At 34.9% G+C, this 16,013-nt stretch overlaps 1 long non-coding RNA gene and 2 pseudogenes across 2 annotated transcripts in view; 2 read left to right on the forward strand and 1 right to left on the reverse strand.

The window, feature by feature from the left end:
* LOC136028842 (uncharacterized) overlaps positions 1–13,974 on the forward strand; it is a 98,513-nt gene extending 84,539 nt beyond the window's left edge. Inside the window, exon 4 of one of the 2 annotated variants that reach the window (XR_010617889.1) lies at positions 13,526–13,974. This is a non-coding gene — a long non-coding RNA (uncharacterized LOC136028842). Of the gene's footprint in view, positions 1–2,034; positions 8,368–13,525 lie in introns of those variants that run through there. The other variant, XR_010617890.1, reaches the window with a different exon arrangement.
* On the forward strand, positions 70–188 carry LOC136029757 (5S ribosomal RNA; annotated as a pseudogene).
* A 1,920-nt stretch (positions 13,975–15,894) lies between the features above and the next one.
* On the reverse strand, positions 15,895–16,013 carry LOC136029764 (5S ribosomal RNA; annotated as a pseudogene).

Raw genomic sequence — 16,013 nt, forward strand, 5'->3', positions numbered from 1 at the left:
ACTCTAAACTAGGCATTTTATTTCTTTTCAGTATGTAGTTCAACAATCATTTTGTTACAAAATTTCTCAGCCAACGGTCATACCACGTTGAAAGTACCCAGTCTCTTCAGATCCTGGAAATCACACAACGTCAGGCCCGGTTAGTACTTGGATGGGTGACCGCTTGGGAACACCGGGTGCTGTTGGCTTCTTTTATATATATATATATATATATATATATATATATATATATATATATATATATATATATATATAGCTGGACATTTCCTTGATTTCCATCTCTCGGTAATAAATAAATGCTAAAACTTGACTCACATTTATCTAAGCCTTTTAGTTGATATTTTAGTTGACCATTCTGGCAATTAAATCAAGCTGAAAGCCACCAAGAAACATAGAATTTTAAATGATTAATTCTCTTATGCCAGAATTGATTCTTCAGTCCATGGGGCATCGCCTTGATCGGTCAAATATACTGGGGGCTTATAATGTCACTTTTCACTTTTGTCACAAGTCACAATTTTTTACTTTATTTATTGGCTCATCAGCTAAGTCAAAACAACAGTGGACTCATACTCATTTCTGATTTCCAAAAAGATAGCGTGTCATTCGATTTATTCCATTGGGGGCACTTTACCAGCAATTTATGATAAAATCTGATCGAGCTCTGCATTTATGTCCAAATCGCTTTCATGTATTTTCGGGCTCAACTCCATTGGACAGTTCAAATACATATGTCTTTCAATTGCATCTACACCACAATTCTGCTTGTTCCTTCAATAGCGCCGCATAAATAGCTGACTTAAATCAAAAACTTACTTTAAAATTAGTCTTTGATTTGTCCATATCCAAATCCTCTTCATATGTTGTCAGACCCAACCCATTGTACAGTTCAAATTGCCTTGGTCTTTCAATCGCATCTATAGCAAAAGTCTACTTGTTCCTTCAATAGCACCGCCTAAGCAATTGTCTTAGATCACAAACTGACTTTAAAGTTAGTCTTTGATTGGTCTATGTTCAAAGTCCCTTCAAATGCTTTCGGCCTCAACTTCATTGTACAGTTCAACTACTTTTGTCTTTCAGTAGCATCAATAACACCAACGTACTTGCTCCTTCAAGAGCGCCGCGAAAACAACTGACTTTAATCAAAGACTTCTAACATATTCTATCTTCTATCATCTAACGTATATTCAGGAAACCGCTCTGCCTGGGCAAACAATTTCTGCTCAGGCCTACTGAGTCATTTCTAGGTAATCTGTCGCTCTTCTGTTTTGTTTTTGCAAAGATTGCGATTCATGTCTTGTATTGTTAAATAAGAAAACAATACCAACAACAACAGTCATTTTTAGAGTCTAAACTTTTTGTATCGTATATTCTAACGTATATTCACGGTACCGCTCTACCTGGGCGAACAATTTCTTCTCAGTGGCCTAGCGAGTCATTTCTAGGTAATCTATGGTTCTTTTTTTTGTTTTTGCAAAGATTGCGATTCATGTGTTGTATTGTTAAATAAGAAAAAAATACCAACAATAAAGGTCATTTTTAGAGTCTAAACTTTTTGTATCATATATTCTAACGTAAATTCAGGGAACTGCTCTAGCTGGGCGAACAATTTCTGCTCAGAGGCCTAGCGAGTCATTTCATAAGTAATCTGTGGTTCTTCTTTTTTGTTTTTGCAAAGATTGCGATTCATGTATTGTATTGTTAGATAAGAAACAAATACCAACAACAACAGTCATTTTTAGAGTCTAAACTTTTTGTATCAAACCTTTTCTTTTTTGTCGAAGATTTGAAAAAAAAAATTAAGCGAAACTTTTTATATTTATGTTGTTTTACTGTAAAATAGTTCTAGTATTTATAAGTCTAGTTGGAATGACACCTCAGATCAGTTAAGACAAGTCGAACTCTGTCCTATCTTGATAAAGGTTCTGTAAAGTAAAGTAAAGAATACGGCTTTAGAGTTTACAGTCCACACTGGCGGTGCTGATCTCCGTTTCTTGGCCCAATTTGGCTCACGTTTTTCGTCTTTTTTTGCAGGTCGTCTTTCTTCTCGAAGCAGTTGACGATATTTGAAAACCATAGTGTCTTACAACATCATCAAAATTTTAATTCAGATACATTGAAAATAGAAGAAAAAACGTGGTTCAAATTCAATGATCTTCTTCATCTTCGCTTCCGGATTTGACTTCTTGACCAGGGGGTGGAATGGCTACGTAGAGGTTCTCAGTATTATGGAGCTTGATCTGATTGTCTTTAGGGACATACTTATAGCAAACTGTATCTTTTGTTCTTAGTCATGATATTATGACTAACACGGCTTCAATATTCTTTCCTTTTTTATTATTTCTTTCTATCATTCTTTCTTCAACCTATTCCGTTTTTTTTTTGTCTTGACATCACTGACACAAGAAAAAATTCTTTCTGAGGCTGCGTTCGAACGTGGTAGGGAGTGCACCCTCTCGGCAAGTTCTGCTAGATCTGGAAAACTCTTTCGTCGGTAAAGTTTCTCATTTCGAGCATTTTTCTATGCATCAAGTCTGTAGTAATTTTTCTCACGTCCATCTTTTCAGAGTCACTAAAAGCATGTGGCTGCTTGCGCCGCTGGGAGTCAATATCTGTGACTTTTTGCATGACGCTTGGAAATAGGTTCACTATGACACCTAGTGACGGAATAATGGTTCTTTCAGTTCCCAGGGCCATCTTGGGATTAACAAACTGAAGGGATTTCATAAAAGGATCACCGTGCGGGAAGCGCTTGATCGTTTGTGTCGCTGCGGTAATGTAGAAAACTAGACACCTAAACACTGTGTAGAAAATTTTACTTTAGTTTGGTCGAAAAATTATAACCATCTTGATTGATAACCATAACCATCTTATATTAATAAACCATATTTGGTGTTCGTTTTATTGATGTGACTTTATGAGTTGTTCTACATTGTCTTAAATTATGCTACGATTGTGCTATCTTAAGGAGGATTATGCTTGGATGCTTTTGGTTCCTAATTATGCTACGTTCCGCATAATTATGCTACATCTGGCAACACTTAAAAGAATGAATAAACGAATCAATACCTAGTGGCTATATCTATACAGAGCACCAGCCGAGCGATAGAGTCACATTTTGACGGGAAAGACTTTAATAATTTAAATTGAACTGACTATGAAGGAAATTTCTTAGTTTGACAAAACTTTACAGCTGTTGACGACTCCACTAAATTTAATATGACAGGAAGAGTAAAAGGAGGAAAAGGGCTTGGAAAAGGGATTGGAAAAGGAGGCGCAATACGTCATCGCAAAGTTCTTTGTGACAATGTCCAGGGTATCACAAAGCCAGCTACTCAGAAGACTGGCTCGCCGCAGTTGCAGTGAATAAACAAGTATGAAAAGTTGGCAAAATTTTAGCTAGCAAATGAATTTCCTTGTAAACTGACTCTGAGAATGAAGCAAAAAATCATGAGTTTCAAACTACAGCAAAAGGCATCCAGCTGTCTTTAATTTAGAGGTCGAAAAATAACAGCAAATCGAATTTTAGCTGGTATTCATTTCAATGCTTTTCTTTTTTGCATTTCAATGCTAAGCATTGAGCATATTAGTTTGTTCCAACGCTGTTGTTGGTCTTTTAAAATACAAGACGCCAGGAACCTATAAAATTGAGTTTATTTTTGATTATATAGTAATAATTTGTTGCGGTTTTTTTTAATTTATTTATTTAAGATTTATAATGATGTTTTTTTAAACAAAACTTGAAAATGTACTGTAGAAAGGAACATTTTTCTAGTTTAAAGCAATTCCTTTGTTGTGTAAAACGAATATTAAACTTTCAGATGTCCAAATTTGACATACAAGCCTCAAAGTTTCAATATTTTGGGCCCTTTGAAATGCAACACTATAATTAATAAAAGCCTTTGTTTCGAAAAAAATACATCCGAGTTTTTTTACTCATCTTTGATTGAAAACTGTCGTGCTAAAGGGATCTCATAAAAAAGGAAAAAAAAGAAAAGAAACTCAAAGATGCTTATTTTTAAAAGCTTTCTTATTCTCCTCATATTCTCTCTGTACTACCACTAATAGAGACTTCAATACCAAAATCTAAAAGGCAGACATTCTTACTTACTTATTCATATAAAAATAATGATTGTAAATGTGTCAAATACTTTTTTTTTACGATTAGGCTAATTTGTGATTTCTATTGTTTGTTATTAAACAAACTCAAAAATATACTCCAGCAAGGGACACTCCCCAGGTTACAAATAGTTTAGTTTTAAGTGGTATGTACATTGAACCGTTATATAGGCTATGATTAAAACAAATAAAAACAATTCGTTTCCACTCCCCCCTCCTTCGGCATCTCGAAACCTTACAACGTAATTCTTGTCTTTTTAAATATAATATTACAATAAAATGAAATTCATTTTCATTGGAATACGAGTTTGACACGTTCAGCCTCAAATTTAGGTGTCGTTTCTTATTGCTTTATCTTCTGTATTCTTAGTTGGAGTCTCGGAATTAATTTCAGTGCGATTTTGCAAATACACATGCATGTATGTTAAATTGTATGAAAGTACTTGTACTGGATTTCACTAAAAAAAAAAATAAAAAGTGGAAATCGTGGATCTAAATTCCTAGCGAAAAGGTGTTTATTGACATTGAACACTAGTTTTGAAAGATTTCCACTATTCTCTGGCCCTTTGCTGCCAAATTACCACGGATGAAGCAATGAAAAAAATGTCTAACTATAGAAAAATGACCTGTCTATCCTTCAGTTTAGGTTTCGTTCCTCAAAAGCTTACCTCCCAATCAAAAATTGGAATAAAGCCTTTTCAAACAAACACAAGCACGGCAGAAATTACTTAGCTCGCGCACACAGAAAAATGTTAAACCCGGGTACGGTGGTTTCCAACTTTGAAAATAAGCATGTATTCAGTATTTAGTCGCACCAGTGACAGAGAAAAGTAGAGAAGAGTTGAAAATGTCTGAAATTGAACCTGAAGTGGCACCAGCATCTCTAGAAACCCAGAGCAGGGCTTCACCAGCCAAGAGAGATTAGAAAGCAAAGGCTCCAAAACCAGCTAAGACTGCAAAACCTAAAGGGGATAAAAAGGTCAGGGCACCGGGAAACCATCCAAAACACAAGGAAATGATCACCAAATCCATTGCTGACCTGAAAGAACGTGGGGGACCTAGCCGTCAGGCCATTCTCAAATACATAATGGGCAATTTCCAGGTTGGAAATAATGCCAAAGTTGTAAATATGCATCTTAAGCAAGCTTTAAGCGTTGCCTTGCAAATAGAATTTTTATAAATCCCAAAGGTACTGACGTAACTGGTTCTATCAGGCTTGCAAGGCCTGTCAAGGCCGAAAATTCCAAGGCTTTAAAGCCTGCCAGGCCCACAGCTAAGAAAACCTTAGTCAAGAAAACAGCCAAACCTACTGCAGTTAAAAAGTCAACTTCAGCCAAATAGGCTACCTAGCCCATGGCTGGTAGCAAACAACCTATAAAAGTTTTCAAGAAACCAACTGTTGCCAAAAAACAGTAGCAGTAAAGAAATCGACACCCAAGCAGGGGCCGTCAGTCAAGAAAGCTCCCGCCAAGAAAGTGGCTTCTAAAAAGTTAGTAGCTAAGAAACCAGCTAAAAAGTAAAGTTTGCAATAACTTATCCTATAGTATCAAACAACTCTATTCAGGGTTATCAAAGCAAATGCTCGAAACTTTCTGTTCAGAAAGTTATAATGCTATAAATTTCCGATTTTGACCCTTTACTTTTCCTTTTGAAGCATAATTCAGCTTTTCTTTAAGCTCAAAAATCCGTCGCATAATATTTACTTTTGTATTCTAGCACTATTGCTGTCTAAAAAAAAACCATAGTAAAGACTAGATTTGATGGCTGGCTGATAAGATTCAAACTTGAGATTAAAGTGCTCACATTGATAAATGTACAAATTAATCGCCATAGCCGATACAAACGATATAAAGAGTTTAGACTCTAAAAATGACTGTTGTTGTTGGTATTACTGTCTTATTTAACAATACAACACGTGAATCGCAATCTTTGCAAAAACAAAAAAGAAGAACCACAAATTATCTAGAAATGAGTCGAAAGGCCTCTGATTAGAAATTGTTCGCCCAGATAGAGCGGTTCCCTGAATATACGTTAGAATATACGATACAAAAAGTTTAGACTCTAAAAATGACTGTTGTTGTTTGTATTTTTTTTTCTTATTTACCAATACAGCACATTTTTGCATGCAAAAACAAAAAAACACATTCTATGTAAAAAAAAAAAAAAAACATAGATTACCAAGAAATGACTCGCTAGTTCTCTGAGCAGAAATTGTTTGCCCAGGTAGATCGGTTCCGTGAATATACGTTGGAATATACGATACAAAAAGTTTAGACTCTAAAAATGACTGTTGCTGTTGGTTTTTTTCTTATTTAAGAATACATCGCATGAATCACAATCTTTGCAAAGACAAAAATGAAGAACCACAGATTACCTAGAAATGACTCGCTAGGCCTCTGAGCAGACATTTTTCGACCAGGTAGAGCGGTTTCCTGAATATACGTTAGAAGATAGAAGATAGAATACGTTAGAGGTCTTTAATTAAAGTCTGTTGTTTTTGCGGCGCTCTTGAAGGAGCAAGTACATTGGTGTTATTGATGCTACTGAAAGACAAAAGTAGTTGAACTGTACAATGAATTTGAGGCCGAAAACATTTGAAGGGATTTTGAACATAGACATAGAAAATATCAAAACAATCAAAGCAAATGCTTGAAACTTTCTGTTTCAAGGAGCAAGTACATTGGTGTTATTGATGCTACTGAAAGACAAAAGTAGTTGAACTGTACAATGAATTTGAGGCCGAAAGCATTATAACTTTCTGAGAAAGTTATAATGCTATAAATTTTCAATTTTGACTCTCTACTTTTCCCTTTCAAGTATAATTCAGCTGTTGTTTGAGGCCAAAAATACGTTGTATAATATTTACTTTTGCATTCTAGCGCTATTTCTGTCTAAAAAAAAACAACTAAAAAATAAAAACAACAACCCCATATTAAAGACTAGATTTGACGGCTGGCTCGTAAGGTTCAAGCTTTATATTAAAGTGCTCACATTGATAAATAGACAAATATATCGCCATAGCCGAATGGGTAGAGTAGCGCCTTCAAGTTTAGGGAGCGGAGGTACCATTCCCGATTAGTCTGAGTGAGGCCAATGAATCATAACTAATAAGATTATATAAATAAAAAATAATAGCAGATTAAAAATAACAAAGTTTTAAATCGTGAAAGTTGAGGTGTCATTCCAACTAGAATTATAAATACTAGTACTATTTTACAGTAAAAAAACACAATTATAAATAGTTTCGCTTAATTTTTTTATTTCAAATCTTCGACAAAAAGGAAAAGGATTGATACAAAAAGTTTAGACTCTAAAAATGACTGTTGTTGTTGGTATTGTTTTCTTATTTAATCATACAACACATGAATTGCAATGTTTGCAAAAACAAAAAAGAAGAACCACAGATTACCTAGAAATGATTTGCTAGGTCTCTGAGCAGAAATTGTTGGCCCAGGTAGAGCGGTTCCCAGAATATACGTTAGAATATACGATACAAAAAGTTTAGACTCTAAAAATGACTGTTGTTGTTGTTTTTTTTTCTTATTTAACAATATAACACATGAATCGCAATCTTTGCAAAAACAAAAAAGAAGAACCACAGATTACTTAGAAATGACTCGCTAGGCCTCTGAGCAGAAATTGTTCACCCTGGTACAGCGGTTTCCAGAATATACGTTAGAAGATAGAAGATAGAATACGTTAGAAGTCTTTGATTAAAGTCAGTTTTTTCCGCGGCGCTCTTGAAGGAGCAAGTTCATTGGTGCTACTGAAAGACCAAAGTAGTTGAACTGTACAATGAATTTGAGGCCAAAAACATTTGAAGGGACTTTGAACATAGACGAATCAAAGACTAACTTTAAAGTTAGTTTTTGATCTAAGACATTAGATAAATGCGAGTTAAGTGTTGGCAGTTATTTATTACCGATAGATGGAAATCAAGATGTCCAACTTAGTCTCTTCTGTTTTCATTTCTTTTTATAAAAGATGTAATCAGCTTGATGCTATTAGAATAAGGAAACGAGTTTGTTACCAAGAATATTATTTTACTTTGAAAAAAATGACTATAATATCCAAATAAGGATCAATCCTGTTGTATCAATCCTTTTCTTTTTTGTCGAAGATTTGAAATAAAAAAATTAAGCGAAACTATTTATATTTGTGTTTTTTTTACTGTAAAATAGTGCTAGTATTTATAATTCTAGTTGGAATGACACCTCAACTCTCACGATTTAAAACAAAAATTTTTAATCTGCTATTATTTTTGATTTATATAATCTTATTAGTTATGATTCATTAGCCTCACTCAGACTAATCGGGAATGGTACCTCCGCTCCCTAGACTTGAAGGCGCTACTCTTGAACCTTATCAAGCTTGAACCTTACGAGCCAGCCGTCAAATCTAGTCTTCAATATGCGGTTGTTGTTTTTATTTTTTCGTTGTTTTTTTTTTTTAGACAGAAATAGCGCTAGAATGCAAAAGTAGATATTATACAACGTATTTTTGTCCTCAAACAACAGCTGAATTATACTTGAAAGGGAAAAGTAGAGAGTCAAAATTGAAAATTTATAGCATTATAACTTTCTGAACAGAAAGTTTCAAGCATTTGCTTTGATTGCTTTGATATTTTCTATGTCTATGTTCAAAGTCCCTTCAAATGTTTTCGGCCTCAAATTCATTGTACAGTTCAAAGACTTTTGTCTTTCAGTAGAATCAATAACACCAATGTACTTGCTCCTTCAAGAGCGCCGCAAAAACAACAGACTTTAATTAAAGACCTCTAACGTATTCTATCTTCTATCTTCTAACGTATATTCAGGAAACCGCTCTACCTGGTCGAAAAATGTCTGCTCAGAGGCCTAGCGAGTCATTTTTAGGTAATCTGTGGTTCTTCATTTTTGTCTTTGCAAAGATTGTGATTCATGCGATTTATTGTTAAATAAGAAAAAAAAACCAACAGCAACAGTCATTTTTAGAGTCTAAACTTTTTGTATCGTATATTCCAACGTATATTCACGGAACCGATCTACCTGGGCAAACAATTTCTGCTCAGAGAACTAGCGAGTCATTTCTTGGTAATCTGTGTTTTTTTTTTTTTTACATAGAATGTGCTTTTTTGTTTTTGCATGCAAAAATGTGTTGTATTGGTAAATAAGAAAAAAAATACAAACAACAACAGTCATTTTTAGAGTCTAAACTTTTTGTATCGTATATTCTAACGTATATTCAGGGAACCGCTCTATCTGGGCGAACAATTTCTAATCAGAAGCCTTTCGACTCATTTCTAGATAATTTGTGGTTCTTCTTTTTTGTTTTTGCAAAGATTGCGATTCACGTGTTGTATTGTTAAATAAGACAGTAATACCAACAACAACAGTCATTTTTAGAGTCTAAACTCTTTATATCGTTTGTATCGGCTATGGCGATTAATTTGTACATTTATCAATGTGAGCACTTTAATCTCAAGTTTGAATCTTATGAGCCAGCCATCAAATCTAGTCTTTACTGTGGTTTTTTTTAGACAGCAATAGTGCTAGAATACAAAAGTAAATATTATGCGACGGATTTTTGGGCTTAAAGAACAGCTGAATTATAATTCAAAGGAAAAGTAAAGGGTCAAAATCGGAAATTTATAGCATTATAACTTTCTGAACAGAAAGTTTCGAGCATTTGCTTTGATAACCCTGAATAGAGATGTTGATACTATAGGATAAGTTATTGCAAACTTTACTTTTTAGCTGGTTTCTTAGCTACTGACTTTTTAGAAGCCACTTTCTTGGCGGGAGCTTTCTTGACTGACGGCCCCTGCTTGGGTGTCGATTTCTTTACTGCTACTGTTTTTTGGCAACAGTTGGTTTCTTGAAAACTTTTATAGGTTGTTTGCTACCAGCCATGGGCTAGGTAGCCTATTTGGCTGAAGTTGACTTTTTAACTGCAGTAGGTTTGGCTGTTTTCTTGACTAAGGTTTTCTTAGCTGTGGGCTTGGCAGGCTTTAAAGCCTTGGAATTTTCGGCCTTGACAGGCCTTGCAAGCCCGATAGAACCAGTTACGTCAGTACCTTTGGGATTTATAACAATTCTATTTGCAAGGCAACGCTTAAAGCTTGCTTAAGATGCATATTTAACACTTTGGCATCATTTCCAACCCGGAAATTGCCCATTATGTATTTGAGAATAGCCTGACGGCTAGGTCCCCCACATTCTTTCAGGTCAGCAATGGATTTGATGATCATTTCCGTGTGTTTTGGGTGGTTTGCTGGTGCCCTGACCTTTTTATCCTCTTTAGGTTTTGCAGTCTTAGCTGGTTTTGGAGCCTTTGCTTTCTAATCTCTCTTGGCTGGTGAAGCCCTGCTCTGGGTTTCTAGAGATGCTGGTGCCACTTCAGGTTCAATTTCGGACATTTTCAACTCTTCTCTACTTTTCTCTGTCACTAATGCGACTAAATACTGAATACATTCTTATTTTCAAAGTTGGAAACCACCGTACCCGGGTTTAACATTTTTCTTTGTGCGCGAGCTAAGTAATTTCTGCCGTGCTTGTGTTTGTTTGAAAAGGCTTTATTCCAATTTTTGATTGGGAGGTAGGCTTTTCAGGAACGAAACCTAAACTGAAGGATAGACAGGTCATTTTTCTATAGTTAGACATTTTTTTCATTGCTTCATCCGTGGTAATTTGGCAGCAAAGGGCCAGAGAATAGTGGAAATCTTTCAAAACTAGTGTTCAATGTCAATAAACACCTTTTCGCTAGGAATTTAGATCCACGATTTCCACTTTTTATTTTTTTTTAGTGAAATCCAGTACAAGTGCTTTCATACAATTTAACATACATGAATGTGTATTTGCAAAATCGCACTGAAATTAATTCCGAGACTCCAACTAAGAATACAGAAGATAAAGCAATAAGAAACGACACCTAAATTTGAGGTTGAACTTGTCAAACTCGTATTCCAATGAAAAGGAATTTCATTTTATTGTAATATTATATTTAAAAAGACAAGAATTACGTTGTAAGGTTTCGAGATGCCGAAGGAGGGGGGAGTGGAAACGAATTGTTTTTATTTGTTTTAATCATAGCCTATATAACGGTTCAATGTACATACCACTTAAAACTAAACTATTTGTAACCTGGGGAGTGTCCTTTTGCTGGAGTATATTTTTGAGTTTGTTTAATAACAAACAATAGAAATCACAAATTAGCCTAATCGTAAAAAAAAGTATTTGACACATTTACAATCATTATATTTATATGAATAAGTAAGTAAGAATGTCTGCTTTTTAGATTTTGGTATTGAAGTCTCTATTAGTGGTAGTACAGGGAGAATATGAGGAGAATAAGAAAGCTTTTAAAAATAAGCATCTTTGAGTTTCTTTTCTTTTTTTTCCTTTTTTATCAGATCCCTTTAGCACGACAGTTTTCAATCAAAGATGAGTAAAAGAAACTTGGATGTATTTTTTTCGAAACAAAGGCTTTTATTAATTATAGTGTTGCATTTCAAAGGGCCCAAAATATTGAAACTTTGAGGGTTGTATGTCAAATTTGGACATCTGAAAGTTTAATATTCGTTTTACACAACAAAGGAATTGCTTTAAACTAGAAAAATGTTCCTTTCTACAGTACATTTTCAAGTTTTGTTTAAAAAAAAACATCATTTTAAATCTTAAATAAATAAATTAAAAAAACCGCAACAAATTATTACTATATAATCAAAAATAAACTCAATTTTATAGGTTCCTGGCGTCTTGTATTTTAAAAGACCAAAAACAGCGTTGGAACAAACTAATATGCTCAATGCTTAGCATTGAAATGCAAAAAAGAAAAGCATTGAAATGAATACCAGCTAAAATTCGATTTGCTGTTATTTTTCGACCTCTAAATTAAAGACAGTTGGATGCCTTTTGTTGTAGTTTGAAACTCATGATTTTTTGCTTCATTCTCAGAGTCAGTTTACAAGGAAATTCATTTGCTAGCTAAAATTTTGCCAACTTTTCATACTTGTTTATTCACTGCAAATAACTAATGCAATACTTCTATCCAAATTGTAAGGTCTAGTGGCAATTTAGCAAAGAGTAGGAACCCATTTTCCTCCGTTCCTACTATCTTCATTCAAACATGAAAGAATGGGCTTGTGCAGTTAAATAGCAACAATTATTTCTTTGAATAATTCCATGGTGTGAATACGCAACTTTATTCAAAAATATGCAAGGAGAAGCTAAACACAGTAAAATGGCTATGGAAAACTTGTCTGCATATTTCGTATCAGATATTATACCTGAGACGAAAAAAGAAAAGTATTTACCGACATTTTCAAGGCACAACAAAGAAAAGGCTAAAACACCTAAGCTAGAAAGTGTCTAAAAGATTTGGTGGCCTTTAAAAAGGCCGTTGGGTAGGGGGACACTTCAGGGGGACCATTAACCACCAAAGCCATACGATATACAACCTTAACGCTTCAGAGCGTAGACTACATCCATTACAGTTACTGTCTTTCTCTTGGAATGTTCTGTGCAGGTGACAGCATCACGAATAACTTTTTTGAGAAAAACTTTAAGAAAACCTCTGGTTTCCTCGTAAATTAGGCCAGATATACGTTTTACACCACTGCGGCGAGCCAGTCTTCTGAGTAGCTGGCTTTGTGATACCCTGGACATTGTCACAAAGAACTTTGCGATGACGTATTGCGCCTCCTTTTCCAAGCCCTTTTCCTCCTTTTACTCTTCCTGTCATATTAAATTTAGTGGAGTCGTCAACAGCTGTAAAGTTTTGTCAAACTAAGAAATTTCCTTCGAAGTCCGTTCAATTTAAATTATTAAAGTCTTTACCGTCAAAATGTGACTCTATCGCTCGGCTGGTGCTCTGTATAGATATAGCCACTAGGTATTGATTCGTTTATTCATTCTTTTAAGTGTTTCCAGATGTAGCATAATTATGCGGAACGTAGCATAATTAGGAACCAAAAGCATCCAAGCATAATCCTCCTTAAGATAGCACAATCGTAGCATAATGTAAGACAATGTAGAACAACTCATAAAGTCACATCAATAAAACGAACACCAAATATGGTTTATTAATATAAGATGGTTATGGTTATCAATCAAGATGGTTATAATTTTTCGACCAAACTAAAGTAAAATTTTCTGCACAGTGTTTAGGTGTCTAGATTTCTACATTACCGCAGCGACACAAACGATCAAGCGCTTCCCGCACGGTGATCCTTTTATGAAATCCCTTCAGTTTGTTAATCCCAAGATGGCCCTGGGAACTGAAAGAACCATTATTCCGTCACTAGGTGTCATAGTGAACCGATTTCCAAGCGTCATGCAAAAAGTCACAGATATTGACTCCCAGTGGCGCAAGCAGCCACATGCTTTTAGTGACTCTGAAAAGATGGACGTGAGAAAAATTACTACAGACTTGAAGCATAGAAAAATGCTCGAAATGAGAAACTTTACCGACGAAAGAGTTTTCCAGATCTAGCAGAACTTGCCGAGAGGGTGCACTCCCTACCACGTTCGAACGCAGCCTCAGAAAGAATTTTTTCTTGTGTCAGTGATGTCAAGACAAAAAAAACGGAATAGGTTGAAGAAAGAATGATTGAAAGAAATAATAAAAAAGGAAAGAATATTGAAGCCGTGTTAGTCATAATATCATGACTAAGAACAAAAGATACAGTTTGCTATAAGTATGTCCCTAAAGACAATCAGATCAAACTCCATAATACTGAGAACCTCTACGTAGCCATTCCACCCCCTGGTCAAGAAGTCAAATCCGGAAGCGAAGATGAAGAAGATCATTGAAATTGAACCACGTTTTTTCTTCTATTTTTAATGTATCTGAATTAAAATTTTGATGATGTTGTAAGATACTATGGTTTTCAAATATCGTCAACTGCTTCGAGAAGAAAGACGACCTGCAAAAAAAGACGAAAACCGTGAGCCAAATTGGGCCAAGAAACGGAGATCAGCACCGCCGGTGTGGACTGTAAAGTCTAATGCCGTATTCTTTACTTTGCTTTACAGAACCTTTATCAAGATAGGACAGAGTTCGACTTGTCTTAACTGATCTGAGGTGTCATTCCAACTAGACTTATAAATACTAGTACTATTTTACAGTAAAACAACACAAATATAAAAAGTTTCGCTTAATTTTTTTTTCAAATCTTCGACAAAAAAGAAAAGGTTTGATACAAAAAGTTTAGACTCTAAAAATGACTGTTGTTGTTGGTATTTGTTTCTTATCTAACAATACAACACATGAATCGCAATCTTTGCAAAAACAAAAAAGAAGAACCACAGATTACTTAGAAATGACTCGCTAGGCCTCTGAGCAGAAATTGTTCGCCCAGCTAGAGCAGTTCCCTGAATATACGTTAGAATATATGATACAAAAAGTTTAGACTCTAAAAATGACCTTTATTGTTGGTATTTTTTTCTTATTTAACAATACAACACATGAATCGCAATCTTTGCAAAAAAAAAAAAGAACCATAGATTACCTAGAAATGACTCGCTAGGCCACTGAGAAGAAATTGTTCGCCCAGGTAGAGCGGTTCCGTGAATATACGTTAGAATATAGGATACAAAAAGTTTAGACTCTAAAAATGACTGTTGTTGTTGGTATTGTTTTCTTATTTAACAATACAAGACATGAATCGCAGTCTTTGCAAAAACAAAACAGAAGAGCGACAGATTACCTAGAAATGACTCAGTAGGCCTGAGCAGAAATTGTTTGCCCAGGTGGAACGGTTTCCTGAATATATGTTAGATGATAGAAGATAGAATATGTTAGAAGTCTTTGATTAAAGTCAGTTGTTTTCGCGGCGCTCTTGAAGGAGCAAGTACATTGGTGTTATTGATGCTACTGAAAGACAAAAGTAGTTGAACTGTACAATGAAGTTGAGGCCGAAAGCATTTGAAGGGACTTTGAACATAGACCAATCAAAGACTAACTTTAAAGTCAGTTTGTGATCTAAGACAATTGCTTAGGCGTGCTATTGAAGGAACAAGTAGACTTTTGCTATAGATGCGATTGAAAGACCAAGGCAATTTGAACTGTACAATGGGTTGGGTCTGACAACATATGAAGAGGATTTGGATATGGACAAATCAAAGACTAATTTTAAAGTAAGTTTTTGATTTAAGTCAGCTATTTATGCGGCGCTATTGAAGGAACAAGCAGAATTGTGGTGTAGATGCAATTGAAAGACATATGTATTTGAACTGTCCAATGGAGTTGAGCCCAAAAATACATGAAAACGATTTGAACATAAATGCACAGCTCGATCAGATTTTATCATAAATTGCTGGTAAAGTGCCCCTAATGGAATAAATCGAATGACACGCTATCTTTTTGGAAATCAGAAATGAGTATGAGTCCACTGTTGTTTTGACTTAGCTGATAAGCCAATAAATAAAGTAAAAAATTGTGACTTGTGACAAAAGTGAAAAGTGACATTATAAGCCCCCAGTATATTTGACCGATGAAGGCGATGCCCCATGGACTGAAGAATCAATTCTGGCATAAGAGAATTAATCGTTTAAAATCGTATGTTTCTTGGTGGCTTTCAGCTTGATTTAATTGCCGGAATGGTCAACTAAAATATCAACTAAAAGGCTTAGATAAGTGTGAGTCAAGTTTTAGCATTTGTTTATTACCGATAGATGGAAATCAAGGAAATGTCCAGCTATATATATATATATATATATATATATATATATATATATATATATATATATATATATATATATATATATATATATATATATATATATATAAAAAAGAAGCCAACAGCACCCGGTGCTCCCAAGCGGTCACCCATCCAAGCACTGACCGGGCCTGACGTTGTGTGATTTCCAGGATCTGAAGAGACTGGGTACTTTCAACGTGGTGTGACCGTTGGC

This window comes from Artemia franciscana, chromosome 7 (assembly GCF_032884065.1).
Source record: "Artemia franciscana chromosome 7, ASM3288406v1, whole genome shotgun sequence".
Classification (NCBI taxonomy): Eukaryota; Metazoa; Arthropoda; class Branchiopoda; order Anostraca; family Artemiidae; genus Artemia; species Artemia franciscana.